Source organism: Mus caroli, chromosome 10 (assembly GCF_900094665.2).
Source record: "Mus caroli chromosome 10, CAROLI_EIJ_v1.1, whole genome shotgun sequence".
Classification (NCBI taxonomy): Eukaryota; Metazoa; Chordata; class Mammalia; order Rodentia; family Muridae; genus Mus; species Mus caroli.
In genome coordinates, this window is record NC_034579.1 from 46,580,648 (window position 1) to 46,592,924 (window position 12,277).

Sequence of the window (12,277 nt, forward strand, 5' to 3'; positions counted from 1 at the left end):
AACACTTGCTCTAAAAGATGTATCTCACTAGAAGGCAGCTCTAAGTTTAATATCTCTCTGCCTTATGGAGGGTAGTAGATAAACTTCTAAAGGAATCATAAGGACACAGCTGCATAACAGATATTGTAACATTTCAGAGTAGCTGTAGATTCAAAGAGGCATGACGTTAGACAGACTGAGGAGTGGAGCCTCATCTCATTACATGGCACCAAATGTTTTCTTTTTAAGTTAGTGCAAATAAATGATATAAATACCAATCTCATTATGACATTTTTACATATGTATATCACTCAGTTTGTTCATAATCACAGCTATTATGCAAATATTTTTACAAATGTTTTCTAGACTTTTCTACTTTCTGGTAACAACATTTTCTAATAGGATGCAAGGCAGTGAATTCAGTTGTCCATAAACTTTAATAAATACAAAAAAGTTTGGAGACTATTCAAATGCTAAGTAATTTGCATTTTAACCAGATTTCTTGTTATTTGCATAAATGTGTGTGTATGTGTGTGTGCATGTGGAATTAAGTGGCTTTAGGAATTTTGCTCAGGTAAACTCAAAGTTCTCATAAAATTGTAAGTTCAAAGGTGATTTTTGGTAAAATCATACTTAAAAATAGAAAATTAATAATTCCTGGCAAAGTGATTGTGCTAGTTAGATTTGGTCAACTTGAGACAAATGAGGGTCATCTGGGAAGATGGGATCTGAGTTTGTGAGCCTGATCTGTCGGCATTTTCTTTTTTTTTTTTTAATTGAACGTTTTATTTGTTTATATTTCAAATATTATCTCCTTTCCCGGTTTTCCCTCAGAAAACCCCCATCCATTCCCTGTTACCCTGCTTCTATGAGGGTGCTTCCCCCCCCCCCAAACACACACAACTCACTGCCCTGACATTCCTTCACACTGGGCATCAAGTCCTCACAGGACCAAAGGCTTCCCCTCTCAATAATGCCAGTTATGGTCCCTTCAGTTCCTTCAGTCCTTCCCCTAACTCCTCCATTGAGTCCCCTGTGATCAGTCCGATGGTTGGATTTGAGCATCCACATCTGTATTGGTCAGGATCTGGCAAATTCTCCAAAGAGACAGCTGTATCAGGCTCCAGCCAGCAAACACATTTTGGCATCAGCAATAGTGTCTGGGTTTGGTGTCTGCCTGTGGGATGGATCCCCAGGTGCGGCAGTCTCTGGATGGCCTTTCCTTCAGTCTCTGTTCCATTCTTCTTCCCTGTATTTCCTTTAGACAGGAACAATTCTGGGTTAAATTTTTGGAGATGGGTAGGTGTCCCTATCCCTCAAACAGGGGACCATGCCTAACCTTTTAATATGGTCTTAATAGGTTCTCTTTCCCCTTTGTGGAATTTCAGCCAATGTCATCCCCATAGTGTCCTGGGAGGCTCTTGCTTTCCTGGCATCTGGTACTTTCTGGTTGCTATCCCCAGTTCCCCATTGCTAAACACCTCTGTTCAATTTCCTGACCCTCTATGCATCTCCTCCATCTCCTCCCTTACCTGATTCTGCCCCTCTTCCCCCTGCCTCTCTTCCTTCCAAGTCTCTCCCACCCTCTACTTCCCTTGATTATATTGTTCCCCCTTCTAAGTAGAAATGCAACATCCACTCTATGGTCTTCCTTCCTCTTGAGCATCATGTGGTCCATGACTTGTATTGTGACTATTCCACACTCTTTGCCTAATATCCACTTATCAGTTAATACATACCATGTGTGCTCTTTTGTGACTGAGTAACCTCACTCAGGATGATATTTCCTAGATCCATCCATTTGCCTGAAAATTTCCTAAAGTCTTTGTTTTTAATAGCTGAGTGTAAATGCATCACATTTTCTGTATCCATTCCTCTATTAAGAGACATCTGGGTTCTTTCCAGTTTCTGGCTATTATAAACATGGTTGCTATGAACATAGTGGGGCATGTGTCTTTATTACATGTTGGAGCATCTTCTGGGTATATGCCCAGGAGTGGTAGTGCTGGGTTTGCAGGTAGTACTATGTCTGATTATCTGAGGAACTACCAGACTGTTTTCCACAGTAGATGTACCAGCTTGGAATCACCTCAACAATGAAGGAATGCTCCTCTTTCTCCACATCCTCCCCAACATCTGCTGTCAACTGAGTTTTTTATCTTAGCCATTCTAACTGGTGTGAGGTAGAATCTCAGAGTCATTTTTATTTGCATTTCCCTGATGACCAAGGATGTTGAGTATTTCTTTAGGTGCTTCTCAGCTATTTGAGTTTCCTCAGTTGAAAATTCTCTGTTGATAGGGTTATTTGGTTCTCTGGAGTCTAAGTTATTGTGTGAGGTGCAATGTGTGCTTTGAGCTTTAATAAACTTTCTTTTATGAATGTGGGTACCTTGAATTTGGAGCATAAATGTTCAGAATTGAGAGATCATCTTGGGAGATTTTTCCTTTGGTGAGTGTGAAGTGTCCTTTCTTACAGTTTTTTGATAACTTTCTGTTGAAAATCGGTTTTATGGCTACTCCAGCTTGTTTCTTGGAACCATTTGCTTGGAAAATTGTTTTCCAGCCCTTTACTCTGAGGTAGTATCTATCTTTGTCACTGGGGTGCATTTTCTGTTTGCAGCAAAATGCTGTGTCCTGTTCATATATCCATTTTGTTACTCAATGTCTTTTTATTGGGGAATTGAGTCCATTGATATTAAGAGATATTAAGGAAAAGTGAATGTTGCTTCCTGTTATTTTTGTTGTTAGAGATACAATTATATTTGTGTGGGTATCTTCTTTTGGGTTTGTGGGAAAAAGATTACTTTCTTGCTTTTTCTAGGGTGTATTTTTCCCTCCTTGTGTTAGAGTTTTCTATCTATTGTCCTTTGTAGGGCTAGATTTGTGGAGAGATATTGTGTAAATTTGGTTTTGTCATGGAATATCTTGGTTTCTCCATTTAGGGTAATTGAGACTTTTGCTGGGTAGAGCAGCCTTGGCTGGCATTTGTGTTCTCTTAGGGTCTGTATGATATCTGACCAGGATCTTCTAGCTTCATAGTCTCTGGTGAGAAGTCTGGTGTAATTCTGATAGGTCTGCCTTTATATGTTACTTGACCTTTTTCCTTTATTGCTTTTAATATTCTTTCTTTGTCTTGTCCATTTGGTGTTCTGACTATTATGTGACAGGAGAAATTTCTTTTCTGGTCCAATCTACTTGAAGTGCTGTAGGCTTCTTGTATGTTTATGGACACCTTTTTTTTTAGGTTAGGGAAGTTTTCTTCTATAATTTTGTTGAAGATATTTACTGATCCTTTAAGTTGTGAATCTTCACTCTCTTCTGTACCTATTATCCTTAGGTTTGATCTTCTTTTTGTGTCCTGAATTTCCTGGATGTTTTCAGTTAGATGCTTTTTGCACTTTGCGTTTTCTTTAACTGTTGTGTCAGTGTTTTCTATGCAATCTTCTGCACCTGAGATTCTCTCTTCTATCTCTTGTATTCTGTTGGTGATACTTGAATCTATGATTCCTGATCTCTTTTCTAGGTTTTCTATCTCTAGGGTTGTCTGCCTTTGTGATTTCTTTACTGTTTCTATTTTAAGTTTTAGATCCTGGATGGTTTTATTCAATTCCTTCATCTGTTAGATTGTGTTCCCCTGTAATTCTTTAAGGGATTTTTGTGTTTTCTCTTTAAGCACTTTTACCTATTTATCTGTATTCTCCTGGGTTTCTTTAAGGGAGTTATTTATGTTTTTCTTAAAGTCCTCTATTATCATCATGAGATTTGATTTTAAATCAGAGTCTTGTTTTTCCAGTGTGTTGGGGTGCCCAGGGATTGATGTTGTGGGAGAACTGGGTTCTGATGGTGCCAAGTAGCCTTGGTTTCTGCTGCTTATGTTCTTACCTTTGCCCCTGGACATCTGGTTATCTCTGTTGTTAACTGGTCTTGCTGTTTCTAACTGTGGCTTGTCCCTCCTGCAAGCCTCTGTGTCAGTCCTTTGGGGAGATCAGTTCTCCCTGGGAGGAATTTAGTTATGGAGAGCTGTGGCACAGGGTCAGCTCTGGGGCACAGATGCAACCCAGAAGGATCCTGTCCCCCTATCTTCCTTGGTTCCTGTGTTCTGATGGCTCTGGTGGGTCCCTCTTGGGCCAGTAATTTGAGCAGAAGTGTGGTTTCAATGGGGCTCTCAGGTGTGTCAGAATTCCTGGGAGACCAGCTCTCTCCTGGTGGGATTTGGGTATTGAAGGCTCTGGCACAGGGTCAGCTCTGGGTGCAGATGGAATCTGGAAGTCAGTCCACTGTGGGGAGCACAGGTAGGCTTGGGCTGTTTAAGAAAAGTATCCAAACAAGCCAGAGGAAGCAAACCAGCAAATAGCATCGCTCTAAGGTCTCACCTTCAGTTTATGTATCAAGCTCCTGCTGTAAGTCGCCTCAATGATAAAATGTACACATAAACCAACTAAACCCTTTCCTCCCCAGAGTGCTTTTAGTCAGCATGGCTTATCACAGAAGCAGAGAAGCCAACAAGGCCAGCTATAAATATGTATAAAGTACTTTGGACTTATTCTGAACATGAGTTGTTCAGATCAGACATTAAAGAAAATTAATATATAGCTTATATTAACAACTTCTCTTGTTAGAGAAGCAATTGAATAGCAATTCTTGAATAGCAACTTCATTACTATTTATCATTCTTATAATCTGGCACAACATAAACTTTCTTGTTTTGATAAATCTTATATAAATTTGCCTCCAAAGGTAGAAAAAGCTTTCGAAAGCACTTTGTCCAGCTATGCAACAGCAAGTGAGTCATGCTAACTCTCTGAGCAATTTGCTAATCTGTAATAATTAAGACATTAATATATCTTGGTATGCTGTTAGATAATCTAATAAATTTATAATTTCCCTTTATTGTTATAGTAGACAATAATTATTTCCTTACTTTCCCTGAAAACCAAAGTGAAAACATCTAATTCCAAAGTTTAAATCTACAGCTAGCTAAATAATTGTTCAGTAAAATTTCACAAATATGTCAAATGCATTCTCAACAGAAATGTTTGCTTTAAAATAGGACATTATTTACTGCCTTCCTAGAATGAAAATATCTTATTGAATTAAGCTTGAAGGATCCTTGAGATTATACTAATTCCTTTCTAAAGTCATTATGGTAGTTTGAATATTTGGCCCAAGGAGGTGTGGTCTTGTTGGAAGAAGTGGGTCACTGTGGGCATGGGCTTTAAGACCCTTGCCCTAGCTGCCTGGAAGCCAATCTTCTTCTACTATCCTTCAGATGAAGACATAAAACTCAACTTTTCCAGATCCATGCCTGCCTGGATGCTGCCATGCTTCCACTGTGATGGTAATGTACTGAACCTCAGAACCTGTAAGCTAGCCCCAACTAAATGTTGTCTTTATAAGAGTTGCTGTGCTGGCAGAACCTCCCAGGGAACAGCCACACTAGGTTCCTGTCAGCAAGCATCTCTTGGCATTAGCAACAGTGTAAGGGTTTGGTGTTTGCAGACAGGATGGATCTCCAGGTGGGGCTGTCCCTGGATGGCTCTTCCTTCAGTCTGATCCAGTTTTTGCTCCTGTCTTTCCTTTGGACAGGAACATTTCTGGATTAGAAATTTTAAGATGGGTGGGTGGCCCCATCCCTCAATGGGGGGCTGTGCTTATTTACTGGAGGTGGTTTCTACAGGTTCTCTCTTCCCTTGGCTGCACATTTCAGCTAAAGTCATCACTGTTGACTCCTGGGAGCCTCTTGCTTCCCTGGCATCTGTGACCTTCCAGTGCCTACCTCTAGTTCCTCATTTCCTACTGCTACATATTTTTAGACAATTTCCTGACCCTCTGTACCTCTTTCCCATTCCCTCCAGTCCCTGATCCTGCTCTCCTTTTTTCCTCCCTCTTCACTGTTCCTCCCAGGTCCTCCTCCCTCCCTCCACCTCCTGCACCTGAACAATGCAGATGCAGATACTTGGAGCCAACTATCAGACTGAGGTTGAGGACTGTGGTAGGGGATCTGGCTGGAGGACTGAAGGAGCAGAGGGGGATTGCAACACCATAGGAAGAACAATGTCAGCTGGCCAGACCATCCACAGTGCTACCGGGGAATAGACTACCAACCAAAGAGTGTACAGGGAGGGATCCATAGCTCCAGATACATACGTAGCAGAGGATGGCTTTGTCTGACATCAATGGGAGGGGAGTGTCTTTATCTTGTGTAGGTTTGATGGCCCAGCATAGGGGGCTACTGAAGAGATGGGGTGGGGTGGGAATGAGCAGGTGGGTGGGAGAGCACACTCATAGAGACAAAGGGGAGGGACGAGAGGGCAGATGTGGAATGGGGGATTGTGGAGGGGTGACAGGGAAGGGGGATATCATTTGAGATGTAAAAGAATGGGATATTAATTTTAAAAAGATAGATTTAAAAAAAAAAGAGTTTCTGTGGCACAGTGTCTCCTTACATCAATAGAAACCCTAAGACACTCATTATGTATAATATCCTTATTGTTCCTTTTTTGCTGCTGAAAATTGAATCCAGTATGTTGTGCATGCAAAGCAAATAAAAATCACTGAGGCTACACCCCAGCCCTATACATACCATCTTGACTTGCACAGTTTGTATTATCATAGCTTACATTTGGATCAGGGTCAATGCTATCAGCCATTACTTAGATTCTATTACTACTACATAGGAGTTTTCTTCTGTTCAAGAACACACATGATAAAAACAACCATTCTTTACCCTAACGATTATGAGTTTTAGCATAAGCCACTGTTTCTGCAGTATAAAAACTCTTAAAGGAAATTATGAAATACAAGTTAATTGTGACAGTAGCTTACTCAACCTTTAATCAGAAGATTCTGTATTTCTTTGTACCAATTATTATGTTGAAGAGATAATCCACTAATGTTACTTAAAGAGAACAGTACAGAAATGACATAATTACCCAAGTTACTCTCATAAAGGCACTATTTTTTGGTCCACTATTATTATAAGGAGCACAAACTAATAATTAGAGATGCTTTATTCTAACATGATTGGCAGTATTGTCAATTAGACTGTTAAGAGCTTTGGCATTTGGATTGCTTTCTTGATGATGAAACACTGATGAACCCCAAATTAGACTCAAAATGTGATTCTGGGTCTGATGTAGAATGCAGCATCAACACTTGAGATTACTTCTAAATATGTGACCTTGAGCACTTATGTTCCTGTAGCACTTTCCTTCCATCCCACTTTCTTTCCTCAGCTTCCCACTCACCCTTTCTAGCCAAATGCTGTCTTCTGCTCCTTCATTAGTTTTTATATCCAAAAGCACATCAGAGAAAATTGCTTTCAGAGCTACTTGCAATTTCAAAAATATTTTAATTATTTCAATACATCTTTAAGGTACACATTTAAAACAATTGTATTTCAGTTTTCTCCAAGATTGGTTAGGAGAGATAAACATGGCAGAGTTTATGAAGAGCACTGGATCTGTTGTACAGGGAGCCATCTGGTCTACTGCACATGGAACCAGAGGTTAGAAAGCCACTTAGAATGAAAGAAGCCAAAACCGGTGTTATCTGATTGATGCCAGGGTCTAAGGGAACAATAAGAACATAGAAATAAGTTCTGCCTCAGAGTTTCACATTGTCAATCTACTTCACAGTTTTTTTTTTTTTAGGGCTAGACACACACACAATATTTAGCCTAACCAACAAGTATTCAAAACATAATATTGCAACTACATTTTTTATTTGACCAACAACAAATGTGGATGCAGGGTTTTTTTTTTCTGCCTTGCCACGGGCCGGGCTCAGTTGGCCCTCCTCAATTCATGGGAAATTAGGGGTTCCAGCAGGTGGGCATGGAGTTGGTAAGAAAAGTGTGACAAATGGACACAGACACAAGGGAGTGTTATATCTGGATGTAATTTTTTCCAAGCAAACACTAGGCTTTTAATACAGAAGAAAAACAATAAGGCTAGGCTAATACATCTGTCAAAGTACACTGGTTCTTAAAACAAAACAAACAAACAAAATGTATACATAAAAAGATAGCAGGAGCCAGGCCGTGTTTACAACTGAGAATAGGAACAACCCTAATTAAAATCAGCTAAACACAGGAGCCAGGTGAATGCTCTGATACAATGCTAGTCTAGTGTTAAACCCACCACCAGGGGTCCTTTAGTAAATACCTGATTATGCTATTCCTCTGGGCCTCATGAAAAAAACCTGCACCAGGGGAATTCCATTCTACTACTAGGGGAATTCCGTTCTACTAAACCTTTCATGAATAATATACTACAACCCACCTATTTTTTTAGGCCATTGTGTATTCCTGTGTTTGGGTGTGACTCAGCTATTGTCCTAAGTAATTACTATGTAGACTAGCCCTGAGCTTTCTAGCTCTATTCAAGTAAATTGTAATGCCTGATTATTTTCACTGTCTCTACTAGAAGTAAATTTGAGTGTTACTGAATAGGTAACATTCTTACTGAATTCCAAGCTCAGGGTTGGCTCAAGGATTGCCTAGATCATTGGAACACTGGTGAAGGCTTAGCTATATGTCAAAGTCAATCCTTAAAGGCACTTATAATAAAACAATACTGAAAGAGAGCACACGGATCCATACACCAGACTAACGTGGGGACAGGTTTTGAGTATATGGGCTATTGGAATGCCAAGGTTCCAGGAGGCTACGTTTCCTTGAAACTCTTTGCCTCAGGAATGCTTCCAGGTTTCTAAACCAGTAATGCAAGTCACTACAGGAGTGGATGTAGCACTGCCTGAGATAGGCTTTTCTTCCACAGTAATGAAGTTACAACAGAAGTTATTTTGCCTCTAAGAATATAGCCTTTAGTGGTAAGCAATGAATGCCACAGTTGGGCATGTTCAACATGGATTTGTCATGCAAATGTCTTAAAAGCTTACTTCAGTTTCCTTTTATTTATTAATTTGTTTATGTGCTCATTGCCTCTTCAACTATATTGAAGCTTTTTGAAGGCAAAAGTCATTTATACTTTGTATATATCACAGTTCATTACATCTAAAAATAAAATTGTAAGTTTGGTGGTCCATTTAAAAACATTAGAATTTTATGGCTCAGTTTATAATCTGAACAAGTCATAACTAAACATACTAGAAAAGCAAATCCAAATTAAGGCTTTTCATAAGAAGTGGTTAACTATTGTAACGATTGCTGCTATGATCACTTTAAAAATAAACTATCAATTAATATCTCGTAGTATTAGTCACTACAATGAAATCACTTCACTATAGATCACAAAGTTCAGTGAACTCTCTACTGAAGGTAAAATTACAAGGCAAAGACTTGAATCCCTAAAGGATTCAATTATATATAGTTAAGAAAAACCATTTTATTGTGTTAGATATCAAATATACAAAATATCAATAATAATCTTCAATATGTGTATAAAATAATCCAGTCATATTTTGGTCTTCTTGAATTCTTTCCCCATCAGATTTTTGTTCCACTGACTTGAAGAAAAATTAGTTCAATATTTCACCATTGTATTGCACCACACTGGATCAACACTTTGGTCTAACTTAGGGCACTGTAGATCTCTGAGTGGAATTAATAAAAGTCAGTGCATCCTTTGAAATTGTAAACAAACAAGCAGAGTAACATTCTGAGTAAGTGAGCATATTGAGAGAGTGTTCATTCCGTTTGTCAGAATATCTAAAAGGTTCTGCTAACCCACACATAAATAAACACTATTATCTAGAGCAGGATTGATCCATGATTTCCATGAAATACAGAACTGGTTTCTGAGATACTGATTCTGCCTTTGTTGTCATTTGTGAAGCAAAGCATCCTCACTAATCTTCTACCTGCAATTTCATCATGTGCTTGATACACATAACCACTTAGCATTAGTTAAACGATTGTTAGGGAAATATCATTTCTCTTCCACCTTAGAGTAGAATGCAGCTTAGGTCACTTCCTGTGAGGTTACACCTACTTACTTCACCTCCAAAAGAAGTACAAAAGAGTAATTTTTGCTAAAGTTAACCAGTCACACAGTTTTAATGCTTACTCAGATCCTTCCAATCTTCATTTTTTCAAAAACTTTCCATTCTTCTTAAGAATTTCTCCGAGTTACTTGGATATATATATATATATATATATATATTGCATGTATATTGTGTAATACACACAAACACACTATATTCATGCATACCCCACACACACATACATACATGCACATACACACATACCATAAAGGAGAGCTTTATTATTTTGAGAAGCCATTTAGCCCTAGTCTTGACTTCAGAAATTATGTAGCAGTTCCTCATCTTCTCCCTACAACTTGATTACAGCTCCAACCATAAAAATTACTTTGCCATCTTAGCACTTCTATAAAACAGGCAATGAAATAAAAGTCTCAGTGCATCTAGCCATTATCTGCTTCAGCATACAATCATTGCCTCACATTCTCTTTGTTACTAAATATCTCATATTTCAAACTGTATTTTTAGTGAACTCATTAGTAAAGTTAAAAGTTTTAGTCTTTGTGTATAACCAATTGGGTAAGTTTGGAAGCTTAAAAAAAAGAATTAATTTTTTATGAGTATGAGTGGTGTGGTGGTGGTGGTGGTGTGTGTGTGTGTGTGTATGTGTGTGTCTAATGCATTCCTGGTGCTTGTGGAGGCCAGAAGACAGCATTGGATTCCCTGGGCCTGGAGTTATAAACTATTAGTGGTGAACTGCCATGTGGGTGTTTAATCTTCTGGAAGAATAGTGAGGGTTCTTAATTGTTGAGCCATCTTTCAAGTCCCTGGAAACTTGTTTCAATATTTAGCTAATTGGTAAATTGAATGAAAAAACAAATGTATGAATCAATACTTTCTTGTTGGTACAAAATTTTTTAAATAGAGTAAATGTCACATTTTCAGTGTTTGATGTGTATAGGGATAGTTCAAGTCTACTTTGCTTTTTTTCTACATGAGAAATAGTGTAGATCTTATAGAATACAATAACTTCAGGATTCTCAAGCTGTTCTATTTCTGTGTCATCATATACCCTAAGAGAACATTCTGTACATAATACAGATGCTTAAATTGGAGAGAAACTTACTTCTGACCCAGGGAGCTATGTTAAGCTCAAAGTTGAAGAAGCATCAAGATACTAATATTAGAGTATTTTCACCCATTTTTAAAGTTTAGTTTAGTCATGGCTTCCTTGGTAAACTTACCCATATTTTTCATGGTATCTAGCAAAACCATCCACCCTTAGGTGTTACTTTGTTGCCATTCTCCCCCATTTTGTTATAAAGCTCTATAAGGTCAAAGGACATGTTCATACATTCACTAGAATATGTACAGTATTTCATGAAGAGCATCTGTACAGATGCTTATGGGTATGGGTAACATACATGTAAGCAAAACATAAATTGCTAACTATAACATAGGCTGCTCTTCCTGCCGCGGTAGAAAAATAGCAATAGGAAACCACAAAACAGGGAAGAACCCTGAAGGATAAGTAATGATGAAGACAAGTCACAAGCTAAAAGCAGAAATTGCAGGTTTGCATTGGCTTCCTCCTGTTTTTGATGTCAGAACAGGGATTAGTTGGAGGAGCATCAGGAACACCTGCCTCTGTCTATTCATTCTCTACATTCTCCTCCTAAGAGGAAAGAAAATAAGTCCACACCTGGCTGAGGTAAGCCCAACGTTCTGCCCACTACTCAGCTTCTTCTTTGTTTTCCACAGATGTATTCAAAAAGTTCACAGTTCATGCACCATGTTTGTGTGTTAAGTATAAATAACCTTTTATTTGTGTTGCATAAGCAGCTCAGCTCAGTAGCAAAAAATGCGACTTCTGGCCACATCTTACCACAAGTAACTAGAAGCAAATACAGAGACTCTGTTGTAGAAGTCTCTAAGAATATGTTTAGGGTCTGGGGAAGACCCTAACAACTCAGTTGCAGAGTGCCTGTCCAGTGTGCATGAAGCCCCAGGATTGATTCTCTCAACATGGGGCACAGTGGTGCCAGCCTGTAACCCCAGCATCTGGGGGTCAGGGCACAAGTTTTGTGAGTTCAAGACTCCCCTTGACTACTAAGCATTTTCTTTTTTTTTAAATTAGGTATTTATTTCATTTACATTCCAATGCTATCCCAAAAGTCCCCCACATGCTCCCCCACCCACTCCCCCACCCTTCCACTCCCACTTCTTGGCCCTGGAGTTCCCCTGTACTGAGGCAGATAAAGTTTGCACGACCAATGGGCCTCTTTCTCTCTTCCTCCCCCCCTCCTCTCTCTCTCTCTCTCTCTCTCTCTCTCTCTCTCTCTCTCTCTCTCTCTCT